We start from the raw sequence: 17,851 nt of genomic DNA on the forward strand, positions 1-17,851 counted from the left end.
CTGTATAACACAAATTGGTTTTTGTTAATATATAGAGTAACTTTAAATTTTAAGTTATATATCTATTTTAAATACATATTAAAGAAATATAAGTAGATGAGTCAAAAATTTGAATTTTTGAATTTAAAGAAATATATTAAACAAACAGATAGTATGCAGATAACATTATGAATGTGGTATGTAAATGGATAAAGTTTGGGAAATATTACCTTATAAAAAGCTACTTAAAGATTATAGTAGGATGCATAGGGTGGAACATATTAGGAAAAATTGGTGTCTTTGGGGGTTTAGCATCTAACCGTACTAGGTGCAAACATGGTGTCAGTAGTAGCCTACCAAATGATTAACAATTATTAGATGTTAAGTCTACTTTTTAGTAGATTGAAATAATAATTTCATAACCACATATAAATAAAATAGAATATATCATTATTCTAGATTGTGGAGAACAGTATTCTTAGAATTACCCAAAAGATTTTCTCTTCCTAGTTCCATTAAATTAAACAGTGAAGTTCAGACATGAGAGGCACAGGAAAAATAGATTTCAATAGGGAGAAGGAGTGGAACAGACATTTTTCAGTCAATGATATTCTAATCCTTACAGCATCGTTGTGACTCTGGCCTAATAACTCTTTCATTCCTGTTTTGCCATGAAAGAAAATGTGGTTAAAGTAACATGTTTTGGAGTCAAAGAGACTTACATTACAGTCTTGGAACCACCACTTACTAGGCATGTGACCTTGGGCAGATTATTTAACCCCATTGACACTTAGCTTTCTCATTTGTGTAATCAAAATGCAGTTGTGTTGCTAAAATTCAAAGATATTAAAACATGCTACTTAGATTCTGAGATATTCTGAATACTTTATTAATAACAATAATTTATAGTTATAATAAATTAATAACTTTATTAATAATAATAGGAACTGTCTCACTGAATACACAAGGATATAGAAGCTGTGAAACACATGGGCTGCTGGCACGTCCCCTTCACAAATACACCAGTGATGCTGCTTCCTGTGATCATCTGCCTCTTCCTGTCAAGGAAGAGTGACCATATAAGGCTGCAAGTGCTCAACGCAACTGCTTCTCTCCCTGAGACTGAGGGGACTGAGGTGACTTCTGTGGCTCTTGGGGAGATTCTCTGCAACGTAAGTTACCTTTTTTTCAACCTTGATTTCATCCAATACTTCTGTACATCACTGACATCAAAGAGAAATTTGGGGTTATGTGGCCATGTTCCTTCATGCACATTGAACTTGCCTTCCTCCTGTTTCCGAAGTGAGAAAAGAGAGTCACTGGTGAGCTGAACTCATTCGTGAAGAAAGCGGGGCCTGTGTTGTGTCGGACTTGTCTGGTTAATAGGTGGAATTTGGAAGCGGATGCCTGATTTCTAGTACTGGTTTTGCCATGTACGGGCTATGTAACCTTGATTATGCTTTGGTCTCCCTCATCCTGTTAGAGAGTTTATGATAATGTCCACCTTCTATGGTTGTTGTGTGGATTAAATGAGATAGTTCATGTCAGGTGCTCAGCATAGTGCTGGTAAGGAGCACACCAAGTTTAGCTATAACTTCTGTTGTTTACTTGCTCCTGTGATCCTGGGCAAGATAACTTTCCTGTGTCAAGAACCTGGGGTGTTTAAATAGACTCCAGACTCCCCTAGGGGGTTAGTTCATAACCTTAATGGTCTATTAAAGTTTTTAGGGAGCTTATAAAAACATAATAGTAAAAGTCTGAGTTAAAAGCATTACATTTAAATTAGCACTCAAATTATATACTAGAAATAATAAAAAATTAAGCAATTCCTCGTTAGGCTACACTGTGAGGTGATCTTTATTTATGATACTGTATCTAAATACAGAAATCTCAAAACTGAAGTAGAAGAATGGACATGGCTAAGCATAGCAGTAGTGATGAGATGCTTCATATTCCAGGTGTAACTCAGGTAAAGTCTCTTAAGGATAAGGTACAAGCAAGTTGTATTAAAGTTGAAGAAGTGGCAGATGTCCATAAAATCCCCTCAGGGGAGAAGTTGATCCAAATGTATCAGCGTGGCTTGGCATCTTTCTCATAAGGGACCAGGCTGGGCATTTGTTTGCAAGTCTGTGTGTATTTGGCACAAGGCACGGCTTGAGCAGTCATCGCATAGAACAGGTGAGACTGCTTTCATTCATTCGTCAAGTGCCTCAGGGCTCCATTTTGAAGTATATTTTGTAGTGATCACCTTAGACATGCCCAAGGGCCAGGTGGGAACCATAAAATTATACAGGATCAACTTCAGGCCCGCTTCCATTTATCAGAAATGAAAGACATCCCAGGTCAGTACATCCAGTAAGGGATATATAAGACCTGGTCTATTTCAATGACGGGGCCAAAAGACCACTGGTGGCTTAGAGGGCCTATCTCTGGAAGGTCTTGGTGAGTCCCTCTTCCTGGGGTTGGTTGTAAAACCACCAATTTCTTTTTTTTTTTTTTTTTAATTTTTAAACTTTTATTGGAGTATAGTTGATTTACAATGTTGTGTTAGTTTCAGGTGTACAGCAAAGTGAATCTGTTATACATATACATATTGTATATCGACTCTTTTTTAGGTTCTTTTCCCATATAGGCCATTACAGAGTATTGAGTAGAGCTCCTTGTGCTGTAGGTCCTTATTAATTATCTGTTTTATATATATTAGTGTGTATATGTCAATCCCAATCTTCCAATTTATCCCTTCCCCTCAAAACACCAATTTCTGAAACATGACCAGTTTCTGTCTGTCTTGTCTTTGTACACATCAGAAGCTTGTAATTCATACTAATCTCCTGTTGAGCCTCTTTCTATAGCATGACTAGGTGCAGAGGGTCTATAGATTTATCATTGAGAATAAACTTCTGTGGTTTACAGGCTCCCTTTGTTTTCAGCAGAAAAAAAGAAAACATCCTTTAGGATTTATTTTCAGTCACGTAACTTAAATATTGAAAACAAAATTGAACGTATTGAATTTTAAATGCAGTTTAAAATATTTGTTTTTTTTTTGTTTGTTTGTTTTTTTGCGGTACACGGGCCTCTCACTGTTGTGGCCTCTCTCGTTGCGGAGCACAGGCTCTGGACGCGCAGGCTCAGCAGCCATGGCTCACGGGCCCAGCCGCTCCATGGCATGTGGGATCTTCCTGGACCGGGGCACGAACCCACGTCCCCTGCGTCAGCAGGCGGACTCTGAACCACTGCGCCACCAGGGAAGCCCTAAAATATTTGAATGTATTTACTTAATTGTATGTGAAAGGGATAACTATTATTCTAAAGCTCTTAAAAGTGAAGCTTAAAGTGACAACACAGCAGCAATAAGCACAGCTGGTACTTAGATATTGATTTCTAAATGCCATTTTTCAATAAAAGGAAGCGGTATTATTTGGCAAAACAGATGCTTCTATGGCTGGGAGAGAAGAAAAATAGAGGCTATTTTTCAGCCACTTTCATATGTTGCCATCATATTTCGAACTTCTATCTTTTTTTTTATCCCAGCAATGCTATTAAAGAGATGTTATTAACTTTCAGAAGGGATGAATTATCATTATCCTGTGTGAAGAAATTGTCTTCTCTAGGATGTATGCCCTGTACCATAAGCCTTCATTGTAATAAAGACTTCTTTAACAAATCTTACAACTAAGGTGCCTCTTTGCAACAATATTTCCATTTTTTGAGTGTTAATTTGATTAACACTCATTTTACTTGAGTACCTAGTGTGACTGTTGATACTTTGTAATGGCACTGCTTCTGAAAGTAATTTAAAAATTTGAGTAAGTTTGAGAAGTTTACAGAGTATTTATTCATTATTTCCTCAGTAAGTCAGTTTAACGTTCATTCTTCCATTACCTGTCACTGGAATAAAGAATATGGGCGTTTGAGAGCTGACTTGCATGTAAAAATTTTAGTTTTAAACATCATTTTGCCAAAATTTAGCATTGTGATGCTTTCTAAAAAACATATTTTGCAAATACTATGTCACTGCAAAATTTCCAAGACTGTATAGAAAAAAATTACAATTGGACAAAGATTGGCAATTATTTTGTAAAGAATCTGTGAATTACATGTAAATGTCTCCTAACATTCAAGAATTTTTTTAAATAAAAACTTATTTTTACCTAAACAAAAAGTCTTGTAATGTCAGAAAGTAAGGACGTGCCCAAAAAACAGAATATAGAGGCTTGTTGTGAAAGGGACTGAACTTAATGACTTACTTCTAAATAATACAGTGTGGTAGGAGGAAAAAATGTAACTTTACAGTGGAGAAACCTTACAAGCGCTGTCTCAGCCAGGTAAGCAAGGCTAACATCATGAGAAGCCATGCTGATACCTGTAACCTTGAAGTGATGTGGTAAGAGTGACACTTCACCTTTGTGGTCTTCCTCGAAAACCACATAACCCAAGTCTAATCATGAAAATTACATGTCAGACAAATCCCAACTGAGGGACATTCTACAAAATACCTGACCAGCACTCCTCCAAATTGTTATCGAGGTCATCAAAAATAAGGAAATTCTGTGAATGTCATCAAAAAAAAAAAAAGATTAAGAAGACATGATGATTAAATGCAATGTGGCATCCTGGTCTGAATCCTGGAACAGGAAAAGGTAAAACTAGTAAAATGTAAATAAAACCTGGGCTTCCCTGGTGGCGCAGTGGTTGAGAGTCCGCCTGCCGATGCAGGGGACACAGATTTGTGCCCCAGTCCAGGAAGATCCGACATGCCGCAGAGCGGCTGGGCCCGTGAGCCATGGCTGCTGAGCCTGCGCGTCTGGAGCCTGTGCTCCGCAACGGGAGAGGCCACAACAGTGAGAGGCCCGTGTACCGCAAAAATAAATAAATAAATAAATAAAATAAAATCAGAAGTTTAGTTCAGAGCAATGGACCGATGTTGATTTCTTAGTTTTGATAAGTGTACCATGGTGATGTAGGATATTAACAATAGTAGAAGCTGGGTGAAGAATATTTGGAACTCTCTACCATTACAATTTTTCTTTTAAAAATTATTCCAAAATCTCTGTTAAAGGAGGATGGTTAAAATATACTTGACTGTGAAATATAAAGGCACATACACATTTATCAACAAACATTCACCATTCACAGAATATTGTAACTATGTGCTTTTCCTGAGAAATTTACAAGGGGGAGAAAAAAAAACCTTTAGACAACCAAGATGACAAGGGACACAGAAATAGGGACTGGTGTTCAGCATTAAATATCTACCTGTTCAGATAACATAGAAATTCTAAAATGAGTTTACACATGGTGCTTTTGAACGTGTATATATGTGTGCATGTATGTAAGTGCATGTATGTATATTTACAGGCATGTATAAATATGTATATATATTCAAATATATATAAGAAAATATACAAATCTTTCTTGACATATGATAAACCTATCATAAGTTGAAACCTTCACAGTAATACACCTAACATACTGAACATCACAGCTTAGCCTAGCCTACCTTAAACGTGCTCAAAACACATTAGCCTACAGTTGGGCAACATCATCTAACACAAAGCCTACTTTATAATACAGTGTTGAATATCTTATATAATTTATTGAATACAGTACAGAAAATGAAAGAATGGTTGTACGGGTACAGAAAGGTTCTACGTGTATTGGGTGTTTACCAAACTTCATATGGAAGTTCCCTTGCTTATAAAAACTGCCTGCCACCTAACAGTCCTGAAATGTCTGCCTCTTTCTTTGGTCTCTCCTTGCCCTCCAAGTGCAGGGGCCAGTTGAAGATTTCATCCAGGAAACTACTGAGTTTGCAAACCACCAATAAGGATCTGATCTACTCAGAACTTATAATGAAGGTCATTCACTATATTTTGTACATGTCTCAATAATTTTGTTATCATCGCCCTTGCTTTATCATAATTTTATTTTTTTAGAGCCTTTCTTCATGACCCATGGAGTTTAATACCTCTTTCTCCAGCTCCTTTCTCCTTCAGTGAACATAAATGAACCAGAACAGGAGCTCTTCTTAAAGTTCAGATTTCTTGGCTTTGTGTTTTTCTTTGTGGCCCTAGAAAAACTCAGATCCAAAGGCCCTGAGCAACAGGTGTGTCACCACAGAGATTCCAGTAAAGAGCTTTTCGTGTAGGGAGTGGATAGTGTAGAAGACAAAGTGCTGAGATTGTGAGAGCTCAGAAATGGTGCCTAGGTCTAAACAGACCCCTCTCTAGAGCTAACGCTGAAGAATGCTAAAAGGAAGAAGCCCAATGATGGAACAGGGCTAGGGAGCTGTCTCTCATCATCAAGACTTCTGCATGGTTTTAGAGCCCAGAAACCTGGACGTTTACCTTTCACCTGAGTCAGCCAGGCCCGTCTCATCAGTTCCTGTCAAAATGGGACACTTGCACCCGCTGACCCCTCTCTTGTTACTCTAGCCCTGGAAGTTCCTCTCATGAGCTCCCCCTGCATTCCCACCCCAGTCCCAGTGGCTCCAGTTGCCACTGGCTGCTGGGAGCCCGTTGCTCTCTTAAATTCACAGGGCCCTGGGATCTGCAAGGAATCTGAGAAGCCAAGCAGAAATCTTCTCTGAGAAGTGTTATGTGCACTGTGTGGTGGGCATACTCCAGCTCCATCCTGTAGATTCCTTCCCTGTGCCTCCAAAGTCTCACTCTGAGATTCCTTGGTGATGATCAACCTATAAACAAAGATTGTGAAACTGACACTGCAGCCTCTGCAACCACCGCTGCTCAAACAAGACACCCCAATGATGAGGGAAAGAATCACAGTAAAAGGAAGCCTAAGGTGAAGAGCAGAGGGAATGGGTGAGCCACAGAGCTAAGGCTAGTTTATTCTCCCACTCTATGAAATGTTGTTTCACACTTAAAAAAAAAAAAAAAAAAAAAAAACTTTGTTCAAACATCCAATACCTCTGTACTTCTTCACTCTCATTTGCTAGCTTCACTCATGTTTAAATGAGAAAACAGATGAAAATGCACCATTTTACCAGAATCTGTGACTATTTACTCTGGCATTCATCATGTTAAAACACATAAACTTTACCTGCATTTCTTAAAAGTCAACGGCTTCCAAAGCGAGAGAGCGGCATGGACATATTTACACTAACAAACGTAAGGTAGATAGCTAGTGGGAAGCAGCCGCATAGCACAGGGATATCAGCTCGGGGCTTTGTGACCCCCTGGAGGGTGGGAGGGAGGGAGACGCAAGAGGGAAGAGATATGGGAACATATGTATAACTGATTCACTTTGTTATAAAGCAGAAACTAACACACCATTGTAAAGCAATTATACCCCAATAAAGATGTTAAAAAAAAAAAGTCAACAGCTTCACTTAACTTTCTGGATCCACCCCTACTTCCTACTCAAGGACATCCCTCCTGCAACTGACCTCTTTCTTCCGGCTTTCTTAGATTTGTCCTTCTCGACCAGATCATTTCCTACAAAAGAAAAATATTTTGAGAAGGTAACCATTTTTTACAAATGAACTTTATTGAGGTATAATTTACATACAATGAAATGCATGAATCTTAAACTGCCTTCACTGTTTAAGCTCGCTTTTTCTCCCCCCACCTCCTCCCCCCTGCCCCGCCCCCCATTTAATTGCACACCTTCCCAGCTTCACTTAACCCCGTTGTTTTACAGGAACTTGTAGTCAGCTCCTGCCCGGTGATAGGCAGCTGGCGCTGGTTGGGACCACCCGCCCTAAAATTGGGCCAGCGCAGGTGCTGATGAATGGCCTTTTAAGGTCAGGGCTCCGGAAAGCCCACCCTCCCAGTTTGCTAAGGGAGTCCATTTGCGCCTGCGTAGAACACTGATTACCGTACTTTTTTCCCTACCTCCAAACCTTACCCCACACCTAAGACCACCCTGAGTATCCCATAAATACCCAACTCCCCTCGCCTTGAGGAGGTGGGTTTGAGGCTTGTTCTCGGATCTCCTGGCTCGGCTACCTTGTGAATAAGCTCGTTCTCTCCCGCAAACCTCGTTGGCGTCTCAGCGTTCGGCTCGCCTGTTGGGACAAATGGACCTGGTTCGGTAATACTATCTTTTCATTTTTTTTCTTCTTTCCGGAGCCTCAACAAAGTGTCTGTATTAACATTCTAATGCTAGTACAAACAGCAGCTTAAAACAGGTATCATTATATAGTACTGTAGGCCAGAAATCTGACTAGGGTCTCATTGGCTGAAATCAAAATGGCAAGGAGACCATGTTCCTTTCTGGAGATTCTTAGGGGAAAAATCCATTCCCTTCGTTCATTTTGTCGGAAGAATTGAGTTCCATGTGCTTGTAGGGCAGAGGGCCTGTATCCTTGCTGTCTGTCTGCTCAGGGCCGTTCTTAGCTTCTAAAGGTCACCTCTGTTTCTTCGCTCTTGGTAACTCTCCCTCCATCTTCAAAGCCAGCAAAGGAAGATAGAATGTCTCACATTTGGAATCTCTGCTACCTCCTTTTCTATCATTTCATCCCTTTGGCCCCAGTCAGAAATAATCCTCTCATTTTAAGGATACCTATGAATAAATTGGGCCCACCTGGGTGATCCAGACTAATTACCTTAATCACATGTGAAAAATGCTATTGACAGTTTAAAGTAAGCTATTCACAGATCCCAGGGATTAAAGTGTGCCTACTTTTGGAGGGCCATTATTCTAAGTATCCCAGTGACCCAAAACACAGAGACCCCTTCAAGTTTAGTCAACAAAGGAAGAAAATCCAAGTTCCTGGTAGTGGGATTCTCAAGGTATAAAATTAATTTAACAAGGGTCTAATGGCACTTAACAAAAAAGCAGAGATTTCATAATTTTAAAATGGTAGTTTATGCCACTCTAAAACTATTTATATATGATATACAACCTTTCAATTCTTCTCATCAGGTGTAAGCAAATTGACTCTGTTAGAAGTACATGGGTTTCTCATTAAGATTTTGGAACTGGGATTTAGGGTTTAGCAGGTTTAGCAACCTGCTATTCCCATAATCACTACGTGGAATATTGTTGGAAAAAGAAGTCAGTAAGTGCTTCTATAGTATTCTCTCCAGGAAGTAATAAAACCTGGACTACTGAAGCATCATGTTGAGGGAAGTGAGATTTATACCTTTAGTTATAATAGCAGATGATTGTAACATGTGAAGCTGTGCCCAGTGCTTTGTCCCACCTCAGAAACATGGTAAAGTTATAGTTCTAGGGCTTTGAGAGAATTAAGCTTATGCATAAATTTTGCTTGGACAACAGCAAATGTCAATGAGTACTGGATATACTCAAACTCTGTCTTCGACACGATTGACAAAATTGGAAACTTGCTGTTCGAAACTGTTTGTGCTTTAAATAAAATCAGGCTGGAGCCTATAATAAGAAGAAATAAAATAGATTTAGCTCCCTTTCTGTACTAGTTGAGATCCAAGAAAAAGTAAATTGCTCAACAATCTTCCTCTCAAATCTTAGAGGTTAAAGGCATATGCAAATATAGTACAAGGTCGAACTTAGCAATGTCAGGGAGAGGTAAAACCTGATCTATAGGTTCAGAGGAGGGAATAATTTTAAAAGTGGGGTAACAGGAGGTAAGGAAGGCTTCTGGCAAGAAGGAAAATTTGAGCTGTATTTTAAAAAAGGATAGGTCTTTGATTATGTAAGCAAATGTGAAGAGGCAGGAGATTTTAGAGCAGGTAGGGGTAATTCTTTCAGTATAGCAAGAACGAATTGTCTGAGAGTAGGTTAGTGCTATGTTTTGCATAGAGCCCAGAGTACCATATTCATATTGGTCCTTAATTTATTAATATTCACAGTGCTGTAGAAGGAGAGCTACAAGGTAATTTGAGGGAAAACATTTTTTTTCTATGTGCTTCTACCTAGGCATTTTGCTGGGCATCTCACATCAACCTAGTTAATATAATCTTGTTTAAATTTTGACCTTACGTACAACAAAACTCATCTCAGTCAGGCTAATCGGCGTGCCCAAGGTTGCATACCTGGTGTTACCTGTAATAGTAATAGAACATTATATGTTGAGACACAGTGCTTATCAGGATGGTAATAGACCAGTAGTTCCCACACCTATGTGTTTATTAGGATCACCTGGAGATCTCCTTCAATCTCCAAATCCCAGATCACACTGCTAGAACTGTTAAGCCTTGATGCCTGGTGATGAATACAGGCATAAATAGTTTCCAGAGGTCTCAAAATGATTCCACTTTGCAACCAAGCTTGAAAACAAAGTGTACTACATGATCTCCTTTGAGCCTCACACAACCCCAGGATATAAATTGTACCATCATCCCCATTTTACAGATAAGGAAACAGATGCCTAAATTATGCCAGGTGTCTAAAGCCTCACATTAGAAATGATGGAGCCAGGACTTGACCACAGGTGTTTTATCTCGAGCCATTTCAGTGCTTTGCTGTGATAGTCACAGAACACACTTGTTTCTCTTACAAAGCAAGAGATCTTTAGCTTTCTCATCATGCCATTTGCAGTGATGCTGACTTCTGTGCAATAGAGAAAAAGTCTTGCTGAAGAAATTTAGTTTTCGAAGACTAAAATGCTCCAACATGAGTATTAATGTTGTGGTGGTAGTTTATTTTAAGCTGGCAGTTTTCTTTTTTTTTTTTTTGCGGTACGCGGGCCTCTCAGTGCTGTGGTCTCTCCCATTGTGGAGCACAGGCTCCAGACGTGCAGGCTCAGTGGCCATGGCTCACGGGCCCAGCCACTCCAAGGGCCTCTCCAAGTGAGAGGCCCGTGTACCGAAAAAAAAAAAAAAAAAAAAGGCATTGTATGAATTATTACTTAGCAGTGGACACTCATGGATTAATTCAATACAATTAGTTAAGTGTCATGTGTCAGTAACAGTGCTGGCTGCTGGAGATTCAATACCCTGGTGAGGTTAGATGATAAGATCAGTTTAAATAGACGTGGTATTGCCAAACTGTATTATGATCCACCTTCACAGCAGAGTGTAACAGCCAGTGGAAATAGCAACAGGGAGAACGTTTCAATTAAATATAAAAGTAGCTGTTTTTGAGAAGCACCTAGAAATAGGAGTCCCATGTAGAGGTAGTAAATTATATTATTGAATAAAGAAAAAAAATTAATTCATAGTCAAAGCACTGGGGCTGTGCGGGGTAGGTAACATAAGGACTAGGTAATAAAAACTTTCAACTCCAGGATCCAGTCGCCATGAGAGACTACAGTGAAAGCTGATAGGAGCACCCTTGATATTTTAGTGAATTAAAAGCAAAGGAGTTGCATTTTGATTTTTGTTGGTCAGGCATGAGACTGAGTTACATAGGGGAGAAAACCTTGAATTAAATAGACTTAGAATCCTTAATTTGCTTGTCCTTTTGACAAGTGGCTATTATTCTGAGTGTTGGCTTCCTCATGCATATAATGTAGACTAATGTTCTCAAATTTTAGGGTGAATTGTAAATACATGGTGAGCTTGTAACGATGCCACTTACGTGTCTGCTGTCAGTGGTTTTCACACTTTGAGAAATGTTGACCTTAATAAATTATTGATTTGAGAGGTCACTAATAATAAATATTAAATACACAGTATTTTAACGAATGTTAAAATCATAAGTGTCCTTATCAGTATATCAGTAACTTCTCAGAAAGCTGCTGTACAATTCCTACACTTCTGAACTTCAAGAGCTGAGGTTTGCCTCAGAGGCCATGCTTATCATAAGATATCATCTTGGGTTCATTCCACATACTGTATATTTTCTGCAATCTGGTGGGGCCATTTAGAAAATGGCCTTTGGATTCTCTGGTAGTTTTTATTGAAAACAGACTTAGAAAACTTGAAATGGATCATGGAGAGCTCAGGGGCATATTGAATTTTCAGTTTGGGATATGTTTAAATTACTTTAAAATGACTGGTTATTTTCAGCAGCTTTTCTTAAAGGATAATATTGGAGTCACATAGAGAAAATAAGGGCTATACCCGATCCATCCCATTTTCCTGCAGCTTGAAACTGTGCTTCATATTGTTTAACAGAATGGTAAGAATTAAAGAAATTGCGCATTTTATTTTAATTTTCATTTAGGGGTTAAGACTTAGTGATCAATGTAAACATGTCTTCAACTCCTAAATGTAGCCAATATTCATTTTGTCATAATGGGCTGAGGGAAAGGAAAGAAAAAATGGCCCTGGGAGGCTTTGCTCGGTTTCCTGCAGTTTTGTTCACATGCACATTCCTTCCCCGGGGAGTTAGTCCACAGCAAGTCATTGCCTAGGGACAGTAACAAAAGAAAAATGTGTAAAAGTGAAGTCCTGGAGCAAAGAGAAAATTATGTCAGGGCTTACAAATTAAACGTGATTTTCTTGTGAAGCCCTCATTTGCCCTATTCCCAGTAGTTATCATGTGTGTCACCATTGCAGGCTTTGAATTTTTTTTTTTTTTTTTTTTTTTTTTTTTTTTTTTGCAGTATGCGGGCCTGTCACTGTTGTGGCCTCTCCCGTTGCGGAGCACAGGCTCCGGATGCGCAGGCTCAGCGGCCATGGCTCACAGGGCCCAGCCGCTCCGGGGCATGTGGGATCTTCCCGGACCGGGGCACTAACCCGTGTCCCCTGCATCGGCAGGCGGACTTTCAACCACTGCGCTACCAGGGAAGCCCAGGCTTTGAATTCTTCACATAAGCATTTTAATTTTTTCTAAGCCAATTTGATCCAGAGAACACACTTAGAAACATCGCTCTGGCTGCATTACATCAAACAATCTGAAGAGGTTACTTCATATAAAACCTTTCCGTTACCGTGGTATTTTTTTAAAAGGAAGCAGTCGTGCCTCTAAATGTTGCAGAGGTGGTAAGTAGTTTTCACATTTTTGAAAACCAGTTGGCTGTTTTGCCTATTAGATAGCTATCCTGTATAATACCTGACCTTGGAGCATGTGATAATGTGACACATTTTATTTTCTTACCATAAATCTTGTGGACATCTAAAGATTGGGGGTCAATTTGTTGATATGGAGAATATGAAGAGAAGCTATGCTAGGTAAGGAGCTCACCAAGTCAATGATATGCAAATGCAGATATCCATAATTCTGTGACCTACGCTAAGAAAATGTTAGCTCTTTCTTCTGGATCCTCGTAGGATTTGGATTATGCTTAGATTTAGCCTCTTTCACAGATGAATCTGCATTTCTGTTACTTGTGTAAGATGTATTTTGGGCAATAGATTATAAGCAATTTGAGAAAAGGAACAATAAAAACCTCTGTATTTCCTTCAGCACTTTGCAAAATACATTATCAGGAGCTTAATGATATTTGTCCAACAAAAATATACAATTTTCAGGATACATTGGACTGCATATTTCAATAAATGTAACTTGTTCACTGTATACATGAAGGAACTAAATTTCAGAGAGGGAGTGTGACTTGCCCAGAGATGCTGTCAGTTAGGGGACATCAGTTTCAGGAGGACTGACTCTTAGTCCAACACACTTACCATCAGCCACATCAACTGGAATGAGAAGCATTGCCTTAATTAGACATACTCTGTTTCAGTTAACTTCTTTTTCTCTTCTATTATTGAATTTCTGATTAAAAAAAATCAAAATAGTGATAAATCTGCACTTTCTAATAAGACAGCCATTTGGTACACAATGGTAATATTTCAGAAACATGGACTCAAAATATTGCCTTTCCAAGCAAATGGTTCTTAACTACATTTTTTTTACATCTTTATTCGTATATAATTGCTTTACAATGGTGTGTTAGTTTCTGATTTATAACAAAGTGAATCAGTTATACATATACATATGTTCCCATATCTCTTCCCTCTTGCATCTCCCTCCCTCCCACCCTCCCTATCCCACCTCTCTAGGTGGTCACAAAGCACTGAGCTGATCTCCCTGTGCTATGCGGCTGCTTCCTACTAGCTATCTATTTTACGTTTGGTAGTGTATATATGTCCATGCCACACTCTCGCTTTGTCACAGCTTACCCTTCCCCCTCCCCATAACCTCAAGTCCATTCTCTAGTAGGTCTATGTCTTTATTCCTGTCTTACCCCTAGGTTCTTCATGACATTTTTTTTCCCTTAGATTCCATACATGTGTGTTAGCATACGGTATTTGTCTCTCTCTTTCTGACTTACTTCACTCTGTATGACAGACTCTAGGTCCATCCACCTCACTACAAATAACTCAATTTCGTTTCTTTTTATGGCTGAGTAATATTCCATTGTATATATGTGCCACATCTTCTTTATGCATTCATCTGATGATGGGCACTTAGGTTGTTTCCATCTCCTGGCTATTGTAAATAGAGCTGCAATGAACATTTTGGTACATGACTCTTTTTGAATTTTGGTTTTCTCAGGGTATATGCCCAGTAGTGGGATTGCTGGGTCATATGGTAATTCTATTTGTAGTTTTTTAAGGAACCTCCATACTGTTTTCCACAGTGGCTGAACCAATTCACATTTCTACCAGCAGTGCAAGAGTGTTCCCTTTTCTCCACACCCTCTCCAGCATTTATTGTTTCTAGATTTTTTGATGATGACCATTCTGACTGGTGTGAGATGATATCTCATTGTAGTTTTGATTTTCATTTCTCTAATGATTAATGATGTTGAGCATTCTTTCATGTGTTTGTTGGCGGTCTGTATATCTTCTTTGGAGAAATGTCTGTTTAGGTCTTCTGCCCATTTTTGGATTGGGTTGTTTGTTTTTTTGTTATTGAGCTGCATGAGCTGCTTGTAAATTTTGGAGATTAATCCTTTGTCAGTTGCTTTATTTGCAAATATTTTCTCCCATTCTGAGGGTTGTCTTTTGGTCTTGTTTATGGTTTCCTTTGCTGTGCAAAAGCTTTCAAGTTTCATTAGGTCCCATTTGTTTATTTTTGTTACATGTTTTTTTAAATGAAAATAATGCTTGTTTCTTAGTCTCCAACCTCTCTTGATTCCTAGTTAATGCTATATGTTTGCCTTGTAGCACTGCCTTATGTGCATCCTGCAAATTTTGATATGTTATTTTCATTTAACTCTAAATATTTTCTAATTTTCCTTATGATTTATTTGACCCATGGTATACTTAGAAGAGTGTTGTTTAATTTCCACCTATGTGGCCTTTTCCAGATATTTTTCCATTTTTAAGTTCTAACTTGATTCTGTTGTGGTAAAAGAACATATTTGTGTGACTTCAGTTGCTTAACACATTGTAACTGTTTTGTGGCACAGAATAAGATATAGTTTATCTTGGTAAATGTTTTATGTGAAGGTGAAAAAATGCATATTTTGCTATTGATGGTTGGAGTATTCTGTAAATATCAATTAGATAAATGTGGTTGATCATATTGTTCAAACTTTCTACGCTCTTACTGATTTTCTTTCTATTCTAAAAATTACTGAGTGTAATGTTTAAATCTCCAAATATAATTGTGCATATTTCTATTTAATTTCTCAGTTTCCATTTGAATATTGAAGTTTTGTTAAATACATAAACATATTCTCTTGATGGACTGACCCTTTGATCACTGTAAGATGAAACTTTTATTTTCGGTAGTATTCTTTGTCTAATACTGGTATGTCTGATATTACTGTAGCCACTTCTCGCCTTTTTTTTTGACAGCTTGCAAGCATGATATATATTTCTCATACATTTACATTTACTTCAGGTATCTTTTAAGGTTGGTTTATTATAGTTAACATATAGTTGGCTCTTGTTTCTTATTAAATCAAATTGGTCACGTCCACTTGTTTTCAAGTTGTTTTTATAGAAATTTCTGATGTCTCAGTTTATTTTAGGGTCCTTCTCAGTATATGTTTCAGACAACTCCCAGAAAAATGTTAGGTGCATCCACAGTTAGTTGAACTAACACAGTGGATCCAGGACCCAGACTCTTATTAAATTCACTCATATTTGTAAATATTTCTCAGTCTGATGCTATGTTCTCTTCTTGTTTAACAGAGCTAGAATATATCACACCATATATTCCCCAGATAAATTAGTAAGCTCTTGTAATTTATTTTTCACATTAATCTCTCTATTCTTGGGTCAGACTTTGAATTATTTCCCCACTTGAGAAAGGCTAGTATTACAGTACAGTAATAATCTGGAGGAAGTGAGGGTAGTGATCTTGAGGAATGAAGAAAATCGCTGTTTTTCAGTTGGTTACCTGCTTCAGGTGATCCTTAAATAAGGCAGGACCAGCCTCATTACACAAAATAGGATGGTTACTTCTGCTGGCAACCATCAGAGAATTTCATTCATAATATTCAAATTTACTCAGTTTTCTTCAATTTCAATGTTCAGAATCTTACTGTTTCCTTATATTTCCCCAACTTTCAAATGAGGCATTCGGTGATGTTATTAATTTAACTTATTGTAGTACAACAACATGTAGAATCCAACGATAATGTTCAGCTGACTTTTTTCAGATACATCATCCTGTATGGCTACAGGAGATCAGCATTCTTTTTAGCCTGGTCATAAAATCTCTGATTTTTTTCACCATGCCTTCTGAGCAGTGAATTAAACTCAGATTTGTATTTTCTTTTAAGATCCCAGTGATGTCAGAATTAGCAATTCGGCCACCAATCCTGCCCTAATTCTTATATTTATTTTGGCTTCATAAAAGATCGGCAGACTCAGTACCACCTGTCACAAAGACTTGCCTTCATTATTCATTTTATTCGAGATCATCATAGGCTGATTATTTGAGTGACCATTTACCACTCTTTTGCCATATCATGAAGATGACCAATTGTATCCATATTCTACCAATGCCGATATCTTAACCAAACAGGTTTAACTGGTCAAATAACTGATCTCCTATTTTCATCTTTGTGGGTCTGCAGTTCTGCTTTCAAATACTGTATCAGTTAGGATTGAAAGAATAAAACAGAAACCACTAAAGTCATTTTAAAAAGGAATAGGAACAAGAAGAAATTTGAAATAAAAAGAATTATACCCTATCGAAACCATTAAAAGTTTAGAATTGTTCCATTCTGGACTCCTTAGGACAGTACCCATGAAAACACAGAACTGGCTCTGCAGACCTGGACACTTTGTCACTGCCACAGTCTTTACCCAGAAATTCTTTGGGTCCCTCTCATTTCTTCTGGCTTCTCCTCAAATGTAGCTATATCAGTGAAGCCATCTCTGACCACCCAGTATAACAACCCACCCAACATATTTCATATGCTATTATATTGTGTTATTTTCTCTATAGTAATTCTCATCTGACATTTATTTAATTGTACGTTTCTTGACTGTTTCTTCCAGTAGAATATCATTCTATAATGGGAGACTTTTGTTCACTGATATATCTTCCTACTTAGAATTGTGTGTATCATATTGTAGGTTCATAATATCTGGAGTGAATAGATGAATGGATGGATAAATGAAAATGTGTTCCTTTATCCATGGTCTTCCTCCTACCTTCCCCTCTACATCTTCCCAATTTCTAAGCATAATTAAACATTCAGCTTACATCAGACATCCTCATGGCTTCTTCACACAATTTCCCTCCTTCCAGAAATCCTAGTTGCTTTTGTAGTCCATACCAGATTATTTAGGATTCTGCCATATATTTAATACATGCAAACACTATTAAAACCTTACAAGATTTGTGGGGGCAAAGACTATCTCTTTGATTTATCTTAACATTCTGAGAACCCTATGTTTGAATGAGCATAGTTCAATGCCAAATAATATATAAATCGAGCAAGTGTGCCCTATTTTTCAAGGGGTTTGGCTATGTTATCATGCCAACAATAAACACTTTTGATTACTTACCATATGCCAGCTCTAGTTCTCCAAGCCTTATATTTACTATCCTATACAACCATGACAAGGTAAAATAATTTTATGTATGGGGCAATTTATTGTCAAGAATTTATATGACTTTGCTGCCATTAATA

General features: G+C 38.1%; 1 long non-coding RNA gene across 1 annotated transcript in view; it reads left to right on the forward strand.

Annotated features, from left to right (window-relative positions):
* The first annotated feature begins 950 nt into the window (after nt 1-950).
* LOC307190513 overlaps nt 951-17,851 on the forward strand; it is a 183,816-nt gene continuing 166,915 nt past the window's right edge. Inside the window, exon 1 of the long non-coding RNA XR_013829481.1 lies at nt 951-1,151. This is a non-coding gene — a long non-coding RNA (uncharacterized lncRNA). The remainder of the gene's footprint in view (nt 1,152-17,851) is intronic.

This window comes from Stenella coeruleoalba (genome assembly GCF_951394435.1).
Source record: "Stenella coeruleoalba genome assembly, chromosome: 8".
In the NCBI taxonomy this organism is placed as follows: Eukaryota; Metazoa; Chordata; class Mammalia; order Artiodactyla; family Delphinidae; genus Stenella; species Stenella coeruleoalba.